We start from the raw sequence: 19,544 nt of genomic DNA, 5'->3' as shown, positions 1-19,544 counted from the left end.
ATATTTTATACATATCAACATATTTTATACATTTCAGCTGTCAATTGCCTGAATATAAGATTACTTTTCTTTTCCAGGACCCGCTTTTAGAAAAATATTTTTAAGCCAAAACAAAAGGCCAAATTAATCATTATTTCAGTATCAGTAATATCAGTGATCACATTGCAGTCATAATATTTGATCATTTCAGCAATATGGTATTGAACTGAATATAAGACAACCCCATTTTTTTTCAAGAACCATTTACAAATATTTAACACATAAAAATAGCAATGTTTTAGTACCAGCGATATCAATGATCATATTTTATCCTCTCCTCTCTGGTCAACAAAAGCACCATGAAGATTCTAGCGGGAACTCTCATTCAACCCTTTTTCGATTACGCATGCACCTCCTGGTACCCTAGCACCTCCAAAACCCTCAAATCTAGACTCCAAACATCCCAGAACAAGCTAGTCAGATTACTTCTAGACCTCCACCCCAGATCACACCTCACTCCTACCCACTTCTCCAAAGTGGGCTGGCTCAGGGTGAAGATAGTATATATCTGTATCACTTGTATCACTGTATCGACTTAAACAAGTTGAAAAACTTATTCGGGTGTTACCATTTAGTGGTCAATTGTACGGAATATGTACTTCACTGTGCAATCTACTAATAACAGTTTCAATCAATCAATCAATTATATTGTACACATTTCAGCTAAGCTGTATTGATTTGAATGTATGAAGACTCCTTTTTTATCAATGACCAAAAAACAACTTCAAAATAAGACTGTGGAAGTCCCTTACTTCCGGGTTCTTCTGGACACCAATCATTAGTGATGGGTCCGGCAACACCGATGCATCGGCGCATGCGTCGAGCACATAGAACAAAACCCTGTGTCGGTGCGCGTACCGCTTTTAGAAAGTCACGTGACCGATCATGGGCTGTTTCGGTCACGTGACCGATACGCGAACTGTGTCGCACTGACGCCTCCTCTGTGCCCTGTGAGCGGGTCTTTTCTACAGCCGGAGAAATAATAACTAAGAAGAGAAATCGTCTAAAATTTAATACGTTGGAAAAACTCTTTTTTTTTTTAAATAAAAATGTGTAAAAAAAATAAAATAAAAAAAAATTCCCAGTCCACAAGCGTTCTCTTAGATTTCCATGTTATGATACATGTTCGCATTATTTATTGACTGTTTCTAAAAAATATAAAATTATATTTTTATTTAAATGAAGATATGAAATAATCCTAAATGTAATACAATGACTTGGTTTATATTATTGTATATATTAGGTCAGTGGTTCTCAAATGGGGGTACACGTACCCCTGGGGGTACTTGAAGGTATGCCAAGGGGTACGTGAGATTTTTTTTAAATATTCTAAAAATAGTAACAATTCAAAAATCCTTTATAAATATAAATAAAAACCTATCTTTTTTTCCAAATAGCTCAAGAAAGACCACTACAAATGAGCAATTTTTTGCACTGTTATAATATTTAATAAATCAAAAACTGATGACATAGTGCTGTATTTTACTTCTTTATCTCTTTTTTTCAACCAAAAATGCTTTGGTCTGATTAGGGGGTATTTGAATTTAAAAAAAAATCACTGGGGGTACATCACTGAAAAAGGGTTGAGAACCTAGGTCATAAAATCAGTGTCAGTTGAGTCGGTCCATAGGTTGCCTGTAGGGATTTTTTATGTCCAGCAGATGTCAGTATTTAGTGACACAGTATCGACACAGTATCAATACAGTTTTGCAATGTGTCGAAACGCTTCATGACGCCTCATCAACCCATCACTACCAATCATGGACACGACCGCTTCGTTCATCGTGCAGAACAATGCTTTATTTTGCAATTGATTGTCTTCGTGCTTTTCAGCAAGTGTCTTTTGGTCTGTCCCTCAGCTTCGCTCTCTCTCTCTCGGCGTGCTCTGCCATCCACCACTTCTTCTTCCCGACTGCTGCTTTTAACAGAGCGACAGGTGATCAGACAAACACTCTCAGCTGTGTCATCCACTCACCTGTCGCTAATCTCGAAGCCGGTCCCGACACATCCCGCCTCGCTGCAGGTCCGCAGGCCACGCCCCTCACAAAGACATAATTAAAAGATCCAGGGTCAAAGTTTGTTTATATAGCAAAATTTCAAAACAGCCTGACTGCCCTAAACTGCTGTACAGATCAAAACAGGAAGGTTAAAGATGATTTTTTTAAAAGAATACAAATAAAGTACAGAATATTCTATATATAAAACACAGCTAAAAAAAAAAAGTAAATCAATAAAATGGTAAACAAAAAAGAATAAGCACTCACACAAAATAAGCCAGTGCTATTCAACTGCATAGTGAACAGGGCTGCTGTTTCGAAATGTGAATCCTTCCGCAGGTTAGGTTTCTTTGATTGATTGATTGAAACTTTTATTAGTAGATTGCCCAGTACAGTACTTATTCCGTACAATTGACCACTAAATTGTAACACCCGAATACGTTTTTCAACTTGTTTAAGTCGGCGTCCACGTTAATCAATTCATGGTAAAGAGACTGCACTTACTTAATTGCAAAGTAAACACATCGGCTTTCACACTGCACTGTCAATAAAATGTTGAGGATTGATATTCCTTTTAAACTATTTTCTTTCTTTAGTTTTATTTCTTTACACCACTACACCACGGAAACTGCTGCAATTCACTGACCTTTATCAAGACTTACAAATACATTTTTCGGCCGATGGAAAACATGGTGCTCGCTAGTCTTATTGCTGTTATTAGCTGCATTGCATTTCTTGCCTTTTGTGGACGTTGTTATATCCCTTGTGCACATAGAATGTGTTCCACTTTGTAGCATATTTTGTCTGTCGCAGCCCGCATTTCAAAAGTTCTTCCACTTAACTGAGTTCATAAATCCCTATTACTCTACAGGCATTGGTGGTTCAGTGGTAGAATTCTCGCCTGCCACGCGGAAGACCCGGGTCCGTTTCCCGGCCAATGCAATTTGTTGCTTTTATTACATTTTAACTATTATTCATAAGGGACAAAAGCAATGTTTGTGACAACCGCAAGACACAGGCATTCCACCCAAAAGGCATATTGGACTCACCGAATGCTGAAGCAGTGTACTTCTAGTTACGCCCATCCAAAGACAATGACATCGGGCCATCGTAACATGAGATTTTATAATTTTTTGGGGAGTATTTAATCAAGTAAATTTGTCAGTTTCTGTGGCGCAATCGGTCAGCACGTTGGGCTGTTAACTGAGAGGATGGTGGTTAAAGTCCACCCAGGGATGTGAGTTTGACACGAGCACGGGGGTTTCGAGGGTTTTCTTGTACAGCCCATGTCCTTCTCTTAATTTGCAAAAGTGTTTCTAGTTAAAACGTGTGTCACGTTTGCAACATAACCTTCAAGCCCCACTTGTTTAAACTAATGTAATTTACTGATAATCAATGCTATCGCCTCCAATTGGCTATCATTAATTGAGTGTAGGGTTATAGGCATCGAGTTGAAATCCCATGATGTTCCAGGCACTATAGCTGTCAGTCAGAGTGCCGGTTTGTTAAACAGGAGATAATGGACTCAAATCTCGTCAGTGTCTTGATGTTAATTCTATAAAACTTTCTCAGTTTGTTTTCAAACCACATGAATGCAAGCCTAAATTCTATTCGTTTTGAATAAAATCCCAATGGATCCACAGAGTTTAAAAATAACGACAATGTTTTTTTTTTTTTAAATGCCATTTTAAAAGTGGACACAACCAGGACTCAGAAAGAAAGACTACTTCAGATGGGTTCCAAATCACTTTGTTAGGGACGGCGTGGCGCAGTGGCGCAGTGGGAGAGTGGCCGTGCGCAACCCAAGGGTCCCTGGTTCAATCCCCACCTAGTACCAACCTCGTCATGTCCGTTGTGTCCTGAGCAAGACACTTCACCCTTGCTCCTGATGGGTGCTGGTTAGCGCCTTGCATGGCAGCTCCCTCCATCAGTGTGTGAATGTGTGTGTGAATGGGTAAATGTGGAAGTAGTGTCAAAGCGCTTTGAGTACCTTGAAGGTAGAAAAGTGCTATACAAGTACAACCCATTTATCATTTATTTGTTACAAGTAGTTTGTCTGGATATTCACCAGAGTAAGCATCGTAGAGTTACAGACAGCAGAGTGGCGCAGCAGAAGCGTGCTGGGCCCATAACCCAGAGGTTGATGGATCGAAACCATCCTCTGCTATGATTTAAGTTTCAAGTAAATCTTCTAGTGATTTTTAATTCAAATAGAAGGCTGACACCCATTCAGACTACAGCTGTCTTCTCTAACTCTTTGGATATTCACCAGAGTAAGCATCTTCCAGTAGAAAACAGCAGAGTCGCGCAGCCGAAGCGTGCTGGGCCCCTAACCCAGAGGTCTATGGCTCGAAACCATCCTCTGCTATGATTTAGGTTTCAAGCGAATCTTTGACTGATTCTTAATTCAAATGGAAGGCTGACACCCATTCAGACTACAGCTGTCTTCTCTAACTCTTTGGATATACACCAGAGTAAGCATCGTGTAGTTACAGGCAGCAGAGTGGCGCAGAGGAAGCGTGCTGGGCCCATAACCCAGAGGTCGATGGATCGAAACCATCCTCTGCTATGATTTAGGTTTCAAGAGCATCTTCGACTAATTCTTAATTCAGAAGGAAGGCTGACACCCATTCAGACTACAGCTGTCTTCGCTAACTCTTTGGATATTCACCAGAGTAAGCATCTTCTAGTTAGAGACAGCAGGGTAGTGCAGCGGAAGCGTGCTGAGCCCATAACCCAGAGGTTGATATCTCGAAACCATCCTCTGCTATGATTTAGGTTTCGACTGAATCTTAATTCAAATGGAAGGCTGATACCCATTCAGACTACAGCTGTCTTCGCTAACTCTTTGGATATTCACCAGAGTAAGCATCTTCTAGTTAGAGACAGCAGGGTAGTGCAGCGGAAGCGTGCTGAGCCCATAACCCAGAGGTTGATATCTGGAAACCATCCTCTGCTATGATTTAGGTTTCGACTGAATCTTAATTCAAATGGAAGGCTGATACCCATTCAGACTACAGCTGTCTTCTCTAACTCTTTGGTTATTCACCAGAGTAAGCATCTTGTAGTTACAGGCAGCAGAGTGGCGCAGCGGAAGCGTGCTGGTCCCATAACCCAGAGGTCTATGGATCGAAACCGTCTTCTGGTATGATTTAGGTTTCAAGTGAATCTTTGACTGATTCTAAATTTAAATGGAAGGCTGACACCCATTCAGACTACAGCTGTCTTCTCTAACTCTTTGGATATTCACCAGAGTAATCATCTTCCAGTAGAAAACAGCAGAGTCGTGCAGCCGAAGCGTGCTGGGCCAATAACCCAGGGGTCAATGGATCGAAAACCATCCTCTGCTATGATTTAGGTTTCAGGTGAATTTTTGACAGATCTTTGGGAATTACACTTATGATTAGCTGAGAGGTTAAACGTCTTATAAGTCAATCTAAACAGTACAGTTGCAATCCATTCAACGCCCTGAGAATACAGTGACTTGAATGAATGAGAAATTTCACAGGTTGTGCGTGACATTTTCATGGAACTTAGCATTCATGATATTGAAGCCTAAAGGTCTGCCTATATGAGAACCCTCTAAATTTGGTGTTGTGTAAGCTCGGCTGTACATGAGGTGCTCAGGTATGTTGCAAACTACTTCATGATGAAACACAGGACCTTGCTATTATTTCTTTCCTTGCTTATTTATCGACATAAGAAGGAAAGTAAAAAAGCCTTGTTTCCACCCTGTTTCGAACAGGGGACCTTTCGCGTGTTAGGCAAATGTGATAACCACTACACCATGGAAACTGCTGCAAGTAGTGACCTTTATCAAGACATACGAGGACATTTTCGGCCAATAGAAAACATGGTGCTCGCTAGTCTTATTGCTGTTATTAGCTGCATTGCATTTCTTGCCTTTTGTGGATGTTGTTATATCCCTTGAGCACGTAGAATGTGTTCCACTTTGTCGCATATTTTGACTGTCGCAGCCCGCATTTCAAACCTTCTTCTTCTTAACCAAGTTCATAAATCTCTATTACTCCACAGGCATTGGTGGTTCAGTGGTAGAATTCCAATTCCCGGCCAATGCAATCTGTTGCTTTTATTACATTTTAACTATTATTCATAAGGGACAAAAGCAATGTTTGTGACAACGGCAAGACACAGGCATTCCACCCAAAAGGCATATTTGACTCACCGAATGCTGAAGCAGTGTACTTCTAGTTACGCCCATCCAAAGACAAGGACATCGGGCCATCGTAACATGAGATTTTATAATTTTTTGGGAGTAAATTAATCACAGAAATTAGTCAGTCTCTGTGGCGCAATCGGTCAGCATGTTGGGCTGTTAACTGAGAGGATGGTGGTTAAAGTCCACCCAGGGACGTGAGTTTGACACGAGCACGGGGGTTTCGAGGGTTTTCTTGAACAGCCCATGTCCTTCTCTTAATTTGCAAAAGTGTTTCTAGTTAAAACGTGTGTCACGTTTGCAACATAACCTTCAAGCCCCACTTGTTTAAACTAATGTAATTTACTGATAATCAATGCTATCGCCTCCAATTGGCTATCATTAACTGAGTGTAGGGTTATAGGCATTGAGTTGAAATCCCATGATGTTCCAGGCACTATAGCTGTCAGTCAGGGTGCCTGTTTGTTAAACAGGAGATATTGGGCTCAAATCCTGTCAGTGTCTTGATGTTAATTCTATAACACTTTCTCAGTTTGTTTTCAAACCACGTGAATGTAAGCCTAAATTCTATTCGTTTTGAATAAAATCCCAATTGATCCACAGAGTTTGATGATGATGATAAAATGTTTAATAAAAAAAATGCCATTTTAAATGTGGACACAACCAGGACTCAGAAAGAAAGACTACTTCAGATGAGTTCCAAATCACTTTGTTACAAGTAGTTTGTCTGGATATTCACCAGAGAAAGCATCATGAAGTTACAGACAGCAGAGTGGCGCAGCGGAAGCGTGCTGGGCCCATAACCCAGAGGTCGATGGATCGAAACCATCCTCTGCTATGATTTAAGTTTCAAGCGAATCTTCGAGTGTTTTTTAATTCAAATGGAAGGCTGACACCCATTCAGCCTACAGCTGTCTTCTCTAACTCTTTGGATATTCACTAGAGTAAACATTTTCTAGTTAGAGACAGCAAGGTAGCACAGTTGAAGCACAGCAGGCTAGCGCAGTTGAAGCGTGCTGAGCACATAACCCAGAGGTCAATGGATCGAAAACATCCTCTGCTATGATTTCGGTTTCAAGCAAATCTTTGACTGATTCTTAATTCAAATGGAAGGCTGACACCCATTCAGACTACAGTGCCGGTTTGTTAAACAGGAGATATTGGGCTCAAATCCTGTTAGTGTCTTGATGTTAATTCTATTACACTTTCTCAGTTTGTTTTCAAACCATGTGAATGTACGCCTACATTCTATTCGTTTTGAATAAAATCCCAAGTGATCCACAGAGTTTGATGATTACTACAATGTTTAATTAAAAAAAATGCCATTTTAAATGTGGACACAACCAGGACTCAGAAAGAAAGACTACTTCAAATGAGTTCCAAATCACTTTGTTACAAGTGGTTTGACTGGATATTCACCAGAGAAAGCATCATCAGGTTACAGACAGCAGAGTGGCGCAGCGGAAGTGTGCTGGGCCCATAACCCAGAGGTCGATGGATTGAAACCATCTTCTGCTATGATTTAAGTTTCAAGTGAATCTTCGAGTGATTTTTAATTCAAATGGAAGGCTGACACCCATTCAGCCTACAGATGTCTTCTCTAACTTTTTGGATATTCACCAGATTAAACATCTTCTAGTTAGAGACAGCAAGGTAGCGCAGTTGAAGCACAGTAGGGTAGCGCAGTTGAAGCGTGCTGAGCACATAACCCAGAGGTCGATGGATCGAAAACATCCTCTGCTATGATTTAGGTTTTGACTTAATCTTAGTTCAAATGGAAGGCTGACACCCATTCAGACTAAAGCTGTCTTCTCTAACTCTTTGGTTATTCACCAGAGTAAGCATCTTCCAGTAGAAGACAGCAGAGTCGCGCAGCGGAAGCGTGCTGGTTCAATAACCCAGGGGTCGATGGATCGAAACCATCCTCTGCTATGATTAAGGTTTCAGGTGAATCTTTGACTGATCTTTGGGATTAACACTTATGATTCCTGCTTAGCTGAGAGGTTAAACGTCTTATAAGTCAATCTAAACAGTACAGTTGCAATCCATTCAACGCCCTGAGAATACAGTGACTTGAATGAATGAGAAATTTCACAGGTTTGTGCGTGACATTTTCATGGAACTTAGCATTCATGATATTGAAGCCTAAAGGTCTGCCTATATGAGAACCCTCTAAATTTGGTGTTGTGTGAGCTCAGCTGTACATTAGGTGCTCAGGTATGTTGCAAACTACTTCATGATGAAACACAGGACCTTGCTATTATTTCTTTCCTTGCTTATTTATCGACATAAGAAGGAAAGTAAAAAAGCCTTGTTTCCACCCTGTTTCGAACAGGGGACCTTTCGCGTGTTAGGCGAATGTGATAACCACTACACCATGGAAACTGCTGCAAGTAGTGACCTTTATCAAGACTTACAAGGAAATTTTCGGCCGATAAAAAACATGGTGCTCGCTAGTCTTATTGCTGTTATTAGCTGCATTGCATTTCTTGCTTTTTGTGGATGTTGTTAAATCCCTTGTGCACGTAGAATGTGTTCCACTTTGTAGCATGTTTTGTCTGTCGCAGCCCGCATTTCAAACGTTCTTTCTCTTAACCGAGTTCATAAATAGCTATAACTCCACAGGCATTGGTGGTTCAGTGGTAGAATTCTCGCCTGCCACGCGGGAGACCCGGGTCCGATTCCCGGCCAATGCAATCTGTTGTTTTTTTTACATTTTAACTATTATTCATAAGGGACAAAAGCAATGTTTGTGACAACGGCAAGACACAGGCATTTCACCCAAAAGGCATATTTGACTCACCGAATGCTGAAGCAGTGTACTTCTAGTTACGCCCATCCAAAGACAAGGACATCGGGCCATCGTAACATGAGATTTTATAAATTTTTGGAAGTAAATTAATCACAGAAATTAGTCGGTCTCTGTGGCGCAATCGGTCAGCATGTTGGGCTGTTCACTGAGAGGATGGTGGTTAAAGTCCACCCAGGGACGTGAGTTTGACACGAGCACGGGGGTTTAGAGGGTTTTCTTGAACAGCCCATGTCCTTCTCTTAATTTGCAAAAGTGTTTCTAGTTAAAACGTGTGTCACGTTTGCAACATAACCTTCAAGCCCCACTTGTTTAAACTAATGTAATTTACTGATAATCAATGCTATCGCCTCCAATTGGCTATCATTAACTGAGTGTAGGGTTAAAGGCATCGAGTTGAAATCCCATGATGTTCCAGGCACTATAGCTGTCAGTCAGGGTGCCGGTTTGTTAAACAGGAGATATTGGGCTCAAATCCTGTCAGTGTCTTGATGTTAATTCTATAACACTTTCTCAGTTTGTTTTCAAACCATGTGAATGTAAGCCTAAATTCTATTCGTTTTGAATAAAATCCCAAGTGATCCACAGAGTTTGATGATTACTACAATGTTTAATAAAAAAAAATGCCATTTTAAATGTGGACACAACCAGGACTCAGAAAGAAAGACTACTTCAGATGAGTTCCAAATCACTTTGTTACAAGTGGTTTGACTGGATATTCACCAGAGAAAGCATCATCAGGTTACAGACAGCAGAGTGGCGCAGCGGAAGTGTGCTGGGCCCATAACCCAGAGGTCGATGGATCAAAACCATCCTCTGCTATGATTTCGGTTTCAAGCGAATCTTTGACTGATTCTTAATTCAAATGGAAGGCTGACAACCGTTCAGACTACAGCTGTCTTCTCTAACTCTTTGGGTATTCACCAGAGTAAGCATTTGCTAGTTAGAGACAGCAAGGTTGCGCAGCGGAAGCGTGCTGGGCCCATAAACCAGAGGTCGATGAATCGAAACCATCCTCTGCTATGATTTAGGTTTCAAGCGAATCTTCGTCTAATTCTTAATTCAAAAGGAGGGCTGACACCCATTCAGACTACAGCTGTCTTCTCTAACTCTTTGGATATTCACCAGAGTAAGCATCTCCCAGTAGAAAACAGCAGAGTCGTGCAGCCGAAGCGTGCTGGGTCAATAACCCAGGGGTCGATGGATCGAAACCATCCTCTGCTATGATTTAGGTGTCAGGTGAATCTTTGACTGATCTTTGGGATTTACGCTTATGATTCCTGCTTCGCTGAGAGGTTAAACGTCTTATAAGTCAATCTAAACAGTACAGTTGCAATCCATTCAACGCCCTGAGAATACAGTGACTTGAATGAATGAGAATTTTCACAGGTTGTGCGTGACATTTTCATAGAACTTAGCATTCATGATATTGAAGCCTAAAGGTCTGCCTATATGAGAACCCTCTAAATTTGGTGTTGTGTGAGCTCGGCTGTACATGAGGTGCTCAGGTATGTTGCAAACTACTTCATGATGAAACACAGGACCTTGCTATTATTTCTTTCCTTGCTTATTTATCGACATGAGAAGGAAAGTAAAAAAGCCTTGTTTCCACCCTGTTTCGAACAGGGGACCTTTCGCGTGTTAGGCGAATGTGATAACCACTACACCATGGAAACTGCTGCAAGTAGTGACCTTTATCAAGACTTACAAGGAAATTTTCGGCCAATAGAAAACATGGTGCTCGCTAGTCTTATTGCTGTTATTAGCTGCATTGCATTTCTTGCCGTTTGTGGATGTTGTTATATCCCTTGTGCACGTAGAATGTGTTCCACTTTGTAGCATATTTTGTCCGTCGCAGCCCGCATTTCAAACGTTCTTCCTCTTTACCAAGTTCATAAATCTCTATTACTCCACAGGCATTGGTGGTTCAGTGGAAGAATTCTCGCCTGCCATGCGGGAGACCCGGGTCCGATTCCCGGCCAATGCAATCTGTTGCTTTTATTACATTTTAACTATTATTCATAAGGGACAAAAGCAATGTTTGTGACAACGGCAAGACACAGGCATTCCACCCAAAAGGCATATTTGACTCACCGAATGCTGAAGCAGTGTACTTCTAGTTACGCCCATCCAAAGACAAGGACATCGGGCCATCGTAACATGAGATTTTATAATTTTTTGGGAATAAATTAATCACGTAAATTAGTCAGTCTCTGTGGCGCAATCGGTCAGCATGTTGGGCTGTTAACTGAGAGGATGGTAGTTAAAGTCCACCCAGGGACGTGAGTTTGACACGAGCACGGGGGTTTCGTGGGTTTTCTTGAACAGCCCAAGTCCTTCTTTAAATTTGCAAAAGTGTTTCTAGTTAAAACGTGTGTCACGTTTGCAACATAGTCTTCAAGCCCCACTTGTTTAAACTAATGTAATTTACTGATAATCAATGCTATCGCCTCCAATTGGCTATCATTAACTGAGTGTAAGGTTATAGGCATCGAGTTGAAATCACATGATGTTCCAGGTACTATAGCTGTCAGTCAGGGTGCCGGTTTGTTAAACAGGAGATATTGGGCTCAAAACCTGTCAGTGTCTTGATGTAAATTCTATAACATTTTCTCAGTTTGTTTTCAAACCATGTGAATGTAAGCCTAAATTATATTCGTTTTGAATAAAATCCCAATTGATCCACAGAGTTTGATGATTACTACAATGTTTAATTAAAAAAAATGCCATTTTAAATGTTGACACAACCAGGACTCAGAAAGAAAGACGACTTCAGATGAGTTCCAAATCACTTTGTTACAAGTAGTTTGTCTGGATATTCACCAGAGAAAGCATCATCAGGTTACAGACAGCAGAGTGGCGCAGCTGAAGCGTGCTGGTCCCATAACCCAGAGGTCGATGGATCGAAACCATCCTCTGCTATGATTTAAGTTTCAAGCGAATCTTCGAGTGATTTTTAATTCAAATGGAAGGCTGACACCCATTCAGCCTATAGCTGTCTTCTCTAACTCTTTGGATATTCACTAGAGTAAACATCTTCTAGTTAGAGACAGCAAGGTAGCGCAGTTGAAGCGTGCTGAGCACATAACCCAGAGGTCGATGGATCGAAAACATCCTCTGCTATAATTTATGTTTCGACTTAATCTTAGTTCAAATGGAAGGCTGACACCCATTCAGACTACAGATGTCTTCTCTAACTCTTTGGATATTCACCAGAGTAAGCATCTTCTGGTTAGAGACAGCAGGGTAGCGCAGCGGAAGCGTGTTGGCCCCATAATCTAAAGGTTGATGGATTGAAAACATCCTCTGCTATGATTTAGGTTTCAAGCGAATCTTCGACTGAATCTTGATTCTAATGGAAGGCTGACACCCATTCAGCCTACAGCTGTCTTCTCTAACTCTTTGGATATTCACCAGAGTAAGCATCATCTAGTTAGAGACAGCAAAGTAGCGCAGTTGAAGCACAGCAGGGTAGCGCAGTTGAAGCGTGCTGAGCACATAACCCAGAGGTCGATGGATCGAAAACATCCTCTGCTATAATTTATGTTTCGACTTAATCTTAGTTCAAATGGAAGGCTGACACCCATTCAGACTACAGATGTCTTCTCTAACTCTTTGGATATTCACCAGAGTAAGCATCTTCTAGTTAGAGACAGCAGGGTAGCGCAGCGGAAGCGTGCTGGCCCCATAATCTAAAGGTTGATGGATCGAAACCATCCTCTGCTATGATTTAGGTTTCAAGCGAATCTTCGACTGAATCTTGATTCAAAAGGAAGGCTGACACCGATTCAGACTACAGCTGTCTTCTCTAACTCTTTGGTTATTCACCAGAGTAAGCATCTTGCAGTAGAAGACAGCAGAGTAGGGCAGCGGAAGCGTGCTGGGCCCATAACCCAGAGGTCGATGGATCGAAACCATCCTCTGCTATGATTTCGGTTTCAAGCAAATCTTTGACTGATTCTTAATTCAAATGGAAGGCTGACACCCATTCAGACTACAGATGTCTTCTCTAACTCTTTGGATATTCACCAGAGTAAGCATCTTCTGGTTAGAGACAGCAGGGTAGCGCAGCGGAAGCGTGTTGGCCCCATAATCTGAAGGTTGATGGATTGAAAACATCCTCTGCTATGATTTAGGTTTCAAGCGAATCTTCGACTGAATCTTGATTCTAATGGAAGGCTGACACCCATTCAGCCTACAGCTGTCTTCTCTAACTCTTTGGATATTCACCAGAGTAAGCATCATCTAGTTAGAGACAGCAAAGTAGCGCAGTTGAAGCACAGCAGGCTAGCGCAGTTGAAGCGTGCTGAGCACATAACCCAGAGGTCCATGGATCGAAAACATCCTCTGCTATGATTTCGGTTTCAAGCAAATCTTTGACTGATTCTTAATTCAAATGGAAGGCTGACACCCATTCAGACTACAGTGCCGGTTTGTTAAACAGGAGATATTGGGCTCAAATCCTGTTAGTGTCTTGATGTTAATTCTATTACACTTTCTCAGTTTGTTTTCAAACCATGTGAATGTACGCCTAAATTCTATTCGTTTTGAATAAAATCCCAAGTGATCCACAGAGTTTGATGATTACTACAATGTTTAATTAAAAAAAATGCCATTTTAAATGTGGACACAACCAGGACTCAGAAAGAAAGACTACTTCAGATGAGTTCCAAATCACTTTGTTACAAGTGGTTTGACTGGATATTCACCAGAGAAAGCATCATCAGGTTACAGACAGCAGAGTGGCGCAGCGGAAGTGTGCTGGGCCCATAACCCAGAGGTCGATGGATTGAAACCATCTTTTGCTATGATTTAAGTTTCAAGTGAATCTTCGAGTGATTTTTAATTCAAATGGAAGGCTGACACCCATTCAGCCTACAGCTGTCTTCTCTAACTTTTTGGATATTCACCAGATTAAACATCTTCTAGTTAGAGACAGCAAGGTAGCGCACTTGAAGCACAGTAGGGTAGCGCAGTTGAAGCGTGCTGAGCACATAACCCAGAGGTCGATGGATCGAAAACATCCTCTGCTATGATTTAGGTTTCGACTTAATCTTAGTTCAAATGGAAGGCTGACACCCATTCAGACTAAAGCTGTCTTCTCTAACTCTTTGGTTATTCACCAGAGTAAGCATCTTCCAGTAGAAGACAGCAGAGTCGCGCAGCGGAAGCGTGCTGGTTCAATAACCCAGGGGTCGATGGATCGAAACCATCCTCTGCTATGATTAAGGTTTCAGGTGAATCTTTGACTGATCTTTGGGATTAACACTTATGATTCCTGCTTAGCTGAGAGGTTAAACGTCTTATAAGTCAATCTAAACAGTACAGTTGCAATCCATTCAACGCCCTGAGAATACAGTGACTTGAATGAATGAGAAATTTCACAGGTTTGTGCGTGACATTTTCATGGAACTTAGCATTCATGATATTGAAGCCTAAAGGTCTGCCTATATGAGAACCCTCTAAATTTGGTGTTGTGTGAGCTCAGCTGTACATTAGGTGCTCAGGTATGTTGCAAACTACTTCATGATGAAACACAGGACCTTGCTATTATTTCTTTCCTTGCTTATTTATCGACATAAGAAGGAAAGTAAAAAAGCCTTGTTTCCACCCTGTTTCGAACAGGGGACCTTTCGCGTGTTAGGCGAATGTGATAACCACTACACCATGGAAACTGCTGCAAGTAGTGACCTTTATCAAGACTTACAAGGAAATTTTCGGCCGATAAAAAACATGGTGCTCGCTAGTCTTATTGCTGTTATTAGCTGCATTGCATTTCTTGCTTTTTGTGGATGTTGTTAAATCCCTTGTGCACGTAGAATGTGTTCCACTTTGTAGCATGTTTTGTCTGTCGCAGCCCGCATTTCAAACGTTCTTTCTCTTAACCGAGTTCATAAATAGCTATAACTCCACAGGCATTGGTGGTTCAGTGGTAGAATTCTCGCCTGCCACGCGGGAGACCCGGGTCCGATTCCCGGCCAATGCAATCTGTTGTTTTTTTTACATTTTAACTATTATTCATAAGGGACAAAAGCAATGTTTGTGACAACGGCAAGACACAGGCATTTCACCCAAAAGGCATATTTGACTCACCGAATGCTGAAGCAGTGTACTTCTAGTTACGCCCATCCAAAGACAAGGACATCGGGCCATCGTAACATGAGATTTTATAAATTTTTGGAAGTAAATTAATCACAGAAATTAGTCGGTCTCTGTGGCGCAATCGGTCAGCATGTTGGGCTGTTCACTGAGAGGATGGTGGTTAAAGTCCACCCAGGGACGTGAGTTTGACACGAGCACGGGGGTTTCGAGGGTTTTCTTGAACAGCCCATGTCCTTCTCTTAATTTGCAAAAGTGTTTCTAGTTAAAACGTGTGTCACGTTTGCAACATAACCTTCAAGCCCCACTTGTTTAAACTAATGTAATTTACTGATAATCAATGCTATCGCCTCCAATTGGCTATCATTAACTGAGTGTAGGGTTAAAGGCATCGAGTTGAAATCCCATGATGTTCCAGGCACTATAGCTGTCAGTCAGGGTGCCGGTTTGTTAAACAGGAGATATTGGGCTCAAATCCTGTCAGTGTCTTGATGTTAATTCTATAACACTTTCTCAGTTTGTTTTCAAACCATGTGAATGTAAGCCTAAATTCTATTCGTTTTGAATAAAATCCCAAGTGATCCACAGAGTTTGATGATTACTACAATGTTTAATAAAAAAAAATGCCATTTTAAATGTGGACACAACCAGGCCTCAGAAAGAAAGACTACTTCAGATGAGTTCCAAATCACTTTGTTACAAGTGGTTTGACTGGATATTCACCAGAGAAAGCATCATCAGGTTACAGACAGCAGAGTGGCGCAGCGGAAGTGTGCTGGGCCCATAACCCAGAGGTCGATGGATCAAAACCATCCTCTGCTATGATTTCGGTTTCAAGCGAATCTTTGACTGATTCTTAATTCAAATGGAAGGCTGACAACCGTTCAGACTACAGCTGTCTTCTCTAACTCTTTGGGTATTCACCAGAGTAAGCATTTGCTAGTTAGAGACAGCAAGGTTGCGCAGCGGAAGCGTGCTGGGCCCATAAACCAGAGGTCGATGAATCGAAACCATCCTCTGCTATGATTTAGGTTTCAAGCGAATCTTCGTCTAATTCTTAATTCAAAAGGAGGGCTGACACCCATTCAGACTACAGCTGTCTTCTCTAACTCTTTGGATATTCACCAGAGTAAGCATCTCCCAGTAGAAAACAGCAGAGTCGTGCAGCCGAAGCGTGCTGGGTCAATAACCCAGGGGTCGATGGATCGAAACCATCCTCTGCTATGATTTAGGTTTCAGGTGAATCTTTGACTGATCTTTGGGATTTACGCTTATGATTCCTGCTTCGCTGAGAGGTTAAACGTCTTATAAGTCAATCTAAACAGTACAGTTGCAATCCATTCAACGCCCTGAGAATACAGTGACTTGAATGAATGAGAATTTTCACAGGTTGTGCGTGACATTTTCATAGAACTTAGCATTCATGATATTGAAGCCTAAAGGTCTGCCTATATGAGAACCCTCTAAATTTGGTGTTGTGTGAGCTCGGCTGTACATGAGGTGCTCAGGTATGTTGCAAACTACTTCATGATGAAACACAGGACCTTGCTATTATTTCTTTCCTTGCTTATTTATCGACATGAGAAGGAAAGTAAAAAAGCCTTGTTTCCACCCTGTTTCGAACAGGGGACCTTTCGCGTGTTAGGCGAATGTGATAACCACTACACCATGGAAACTGCTGCAAGTAGTGACCTTTATCAAGACTTACAAGGAAATTTTCGGCCAATAGAAAACATGGTGCTCGCTAGTCTTATTGCTGTTATTAGCTGCATTGCATTTCTTGCCGTTTGTGGATGTTGTTATATCCCTTGTGCACGTAGAATGTGTTCCACTTTGTAGCATATTTTGTCCGTCGCAGCCCGCATTTCAAACGTTCTTCCTCTTTACCAAGTTCATAAATCTCTATTACTCCACAGGCATTGGTGGTTCAGTGGAAGAATTCTCGCCTGCCATGCGGGAGACCCGGGTCCGATTCCCGGCCAATGCAATCTGTTGCTTTTATTACATTTTAACTATTATTCATAAGGGACAAAAGCAATGTTTGTGACAACGGCAAGACACAGGCATTCCACCCAAAAGGCATATTTGACTCACCGAATGCTGAAGCAGTGTACTTCTAGTTACGCCCATCCAAAGACAAGGACATCGGGCCATCGTAACATGAGATTTTATAATTTTTTGGGAATAAATTAATCACGTAAATTAGTCAGTCTCTGTGGCGCAATCGGTCAGCATGTTGGGCTGTTAACTGAGAGGATGGTAGTTAAAGTCCACCCAGGGACGTGAGTTTGACACGAGCACGGGGGTTTCGTGGGTTTTCTTGAACAGCCCAAGTCCTTCTTTAAATTTGCAAAAGTGTTTCTAGTTAAAACGTGTGTCACGTTTGCAACATAGTCTTCAAGCCCCACTTGTTTAAACTAATGTAATTTACTGATAATCAATGCTATCGCCTCCAATTGGCTATCATTAACTGAGTGTAAGGTTATAGGCATCGAGTTGAAATCACATGATGTTCCAGGTACTATAGCTGTCAGTCAGGGTGCCGGTTTGTTAAACAGGAGATATTGGGCTCAAAACCTGTCAGTGTCTTGATGTAAATTCTATAACATTTTCTCAGTTTGTTTTCAAACCATGTGAATGTAAGCCTAAATTATATTCGTTTTGAATAAAATCCCAATTGATCCACAGAGTTTGATGATTACTACAATGTTTAATTAAAAAAAATGCCATTTTAAATGTTGACACAACCAGGACTCAGAAAGAAAGACGACTTCAGATGAGTTCCAAATCACTTTGTTACAAGTAGTTTGTCTGGATATTCACCAGAGAAAGCATCATCAGGTTACAGACAGCAGAGTGGCGCAGCGGAAGCGTGCTGGTCCCATAACCCAGAGGTCGATGGATCGAAACCATCCTCTGCTATGATTTAAGTTTCAAGCGAATCTTCGAGTGATTTTTAATTCAAATGGAAGGCTGACACCCATTCAGCCTATAGCTGTCTTCTCTAACTCTTTGGATATTCACTAGAGTAAACATCTTCTAGTTAGAGACAGCAAGGTAGCGCAGTTGAAGCGTGCTGAGCACATAACCCAGAGGTCGATGGATCGAAAACATCCTCTGCTATAATTTATGTTTCGACTTAATCTTAGTTCAAATGGAAGGCTGACACCCATTCAGACTACAGATGTCTTCTCTAACTCTTTGGATATTCACCAGAGTAAGCATCTTCTGGTTAGAGACAGCAGGGTAGCGCAGCGGAAGCGTGTTGGCCCCATAATCTAAAGGTTGATGGATTGAAAACATCCTCTGCTATGATTTAGGTTTCAAGCGAATCTTCGACTGAATCTTGATTCTAATGGAAGGCTGACACCCATTCAGCCTACAGCTGTCTTCTCTAACTCTTTGGATATTCACCAGAGTAAGCATCATCTAGTTAGAGACAGCAAAGTAGCGCAGTTGAAGCACAGCAGGGTAGCGCAGTTGAAGCGTGCTGAGCACATAACCCAGAGGTCGATGGATCGAAAACATCCTCTGCTATAATTTATGTTTCGACTTAATCTTAGTTCAAATGGAAGGCTGACACCCATTCAGACTACAGATGTCTTCTCTAACTCTTTGGATATTCACCAGAGTAAGCATCTTCTAGTTAGAGACAGCAGGGTAGCGCAGCGGAAGCGTGCTGGCCCCATAATCTAAAGGTTGATGGATCGAAACCATCCTCTGCTATGATTTAGGTTTCAAGCGAATCTTCGACTGAATCTTGATTCAAAAGGAAGGCTGACACCGATTCAGACTACAGCTGTCTTCTCTAACTCTTTGGTTATTCACCAGAGTAAGCATCTTGCAGTAGAAGACAGCAGAGTAGGGCAGCGGAAGCGTGCTGGGCCCATAACCCAGAGGTCGATGGATCGAAACCATCCTCTGCTATGATTTCGGTTTCAAGCAAATCTTTGACTGATTCTTAATTCAAATGGAAGGCTGACACCCATTCAGACTACAGCTGTCTTCTTTAACTCTTTGGTTAGTCACCAGAGTAAGCATCTTCCATTAGAAAATAGCAGAGTAGCGCAGCGGAAGCGTGCTGGGCCCATAACCCAGAGGTCGAAGGATCGAAACCATATTCTGCTATGATTTAGGTTTCAAGTGAATCTTTGACTGATTCTTAATTCAAATGGAAGTCTGACACCCATTCAGACTACAGCTGTCTTCTTTAACTCTTTGGTTATTCACCAGAGTAAGCATCTTCCATTAGAAGACAGCAGAGTAGCGCAGCGGAAGCGTGCTGGGCCCATAACCCAGAGGTCGAAGGATCGAAACCATATTCTGCTATGATTTAGGTTTCAAGCGAATCTTTGACTGATTCTTAATTCAAATGGAAGGCTGACACCCATTCAGACTACAGCTGTCTTCTCTAACCCTTTGG

General features: G+C 41.6%; 7 non-coding genes across 7 annotated transcripts; 2 read left to right on the top strand and 5 right to left on the bottom strand.

Annotated features, from left to right (window-relative positions):
- Positions 1-5,758: 5,758 nt before the first annotated feature.
- Positions 5,759-5,831, bottom strand: trnav-aac (transfer RNA valine (anticodon AAC)). The gene has a single exon. It is a non-coding gene; the product is annotated as a tRNA-Val (tRNA).
- A 2,694-nt stretch (positions 5,832-8,525) lies between these two features.
- Positions 8,526-8,598, bottom strand: trnav-aac (transfer RNA valine (anticodon AAC)). Its single transcript has one exon. It is a non-coding gene; the product is annotated as a tRNA-Val (tRNA).
- A 240-nt stretch (positions 8,599-8,838) lies between these two features.
- trnag-gcc (transfer RNA glycine (anticodon GCC)) lies at positions 8,839-8,909 on the top strand. The gene has a single exon. It is a non-coding gene; the product is annotated as a tRNA-Gly (tRNA).
- A 1,716-nt stretch (positions 8,910-10,625) lies between these two features.
- trnav-aac (transfer RNA valine (anticodon AAC)) lies at positions 10,626-10,698 on the bottom strand. Its single transcript has one exon. It is a non-coding gene; the product is annotated as a tRNA-Val (tRNA).
- Positions 10,699-14,624: 3,926 nt separating this feature from the next.
- Positions 14,625-14,697, bottom strand: trnav-aac (transfer RNA valine (anticodon AAC)). The gene has a single exon. It is a non-coding gene; the product is annotated as a tRNA-Val (tRNA).
- Positions 14,698-14,937: 240 nt separating this feature from the next.
- Positions 14,938-15,008, top strand: trnag-gcc (transfer RNA glycine (anticodon GCC)). The gene has a single exon. It is a non-coding gene; the product is annotated as a tRNA-Gly (tRNA).
- Positions 15,009-16,724: 1,716 nt separating this feature from the next.
- On the bottom strand, positions 16,725-16,797 carry trnav-aac (transfer RNA valine (anticodon AAC)). The gene has a single exon. It is a non-coding gene; the product is annotated as a tRNA-Val (tRNA).
- Positions 16,798-19,544: the final 2,747 nt, after the last annotated feature.

The sequence above is a fragment of the Nerophis lumbriciformis genome, linkage group LG25 (genome assembly GCF_033978685.3).
Source record: "Nerophis lumbriciformis linkage group LG25, RoL_Nlum_v2.1, whole genome shotgun sequence".
Classification (NCBI taxonomy): domain Eukaryota; kingdom Metazoa; phylum Chordata; class Actinopteri; order Syngnathiformes; family Syngnathidae; genus Nerophis; species Nerophis lumbriciformis.
This window is presented reverse-complemented; position numbering and strand designations above follow the sequence as displayed.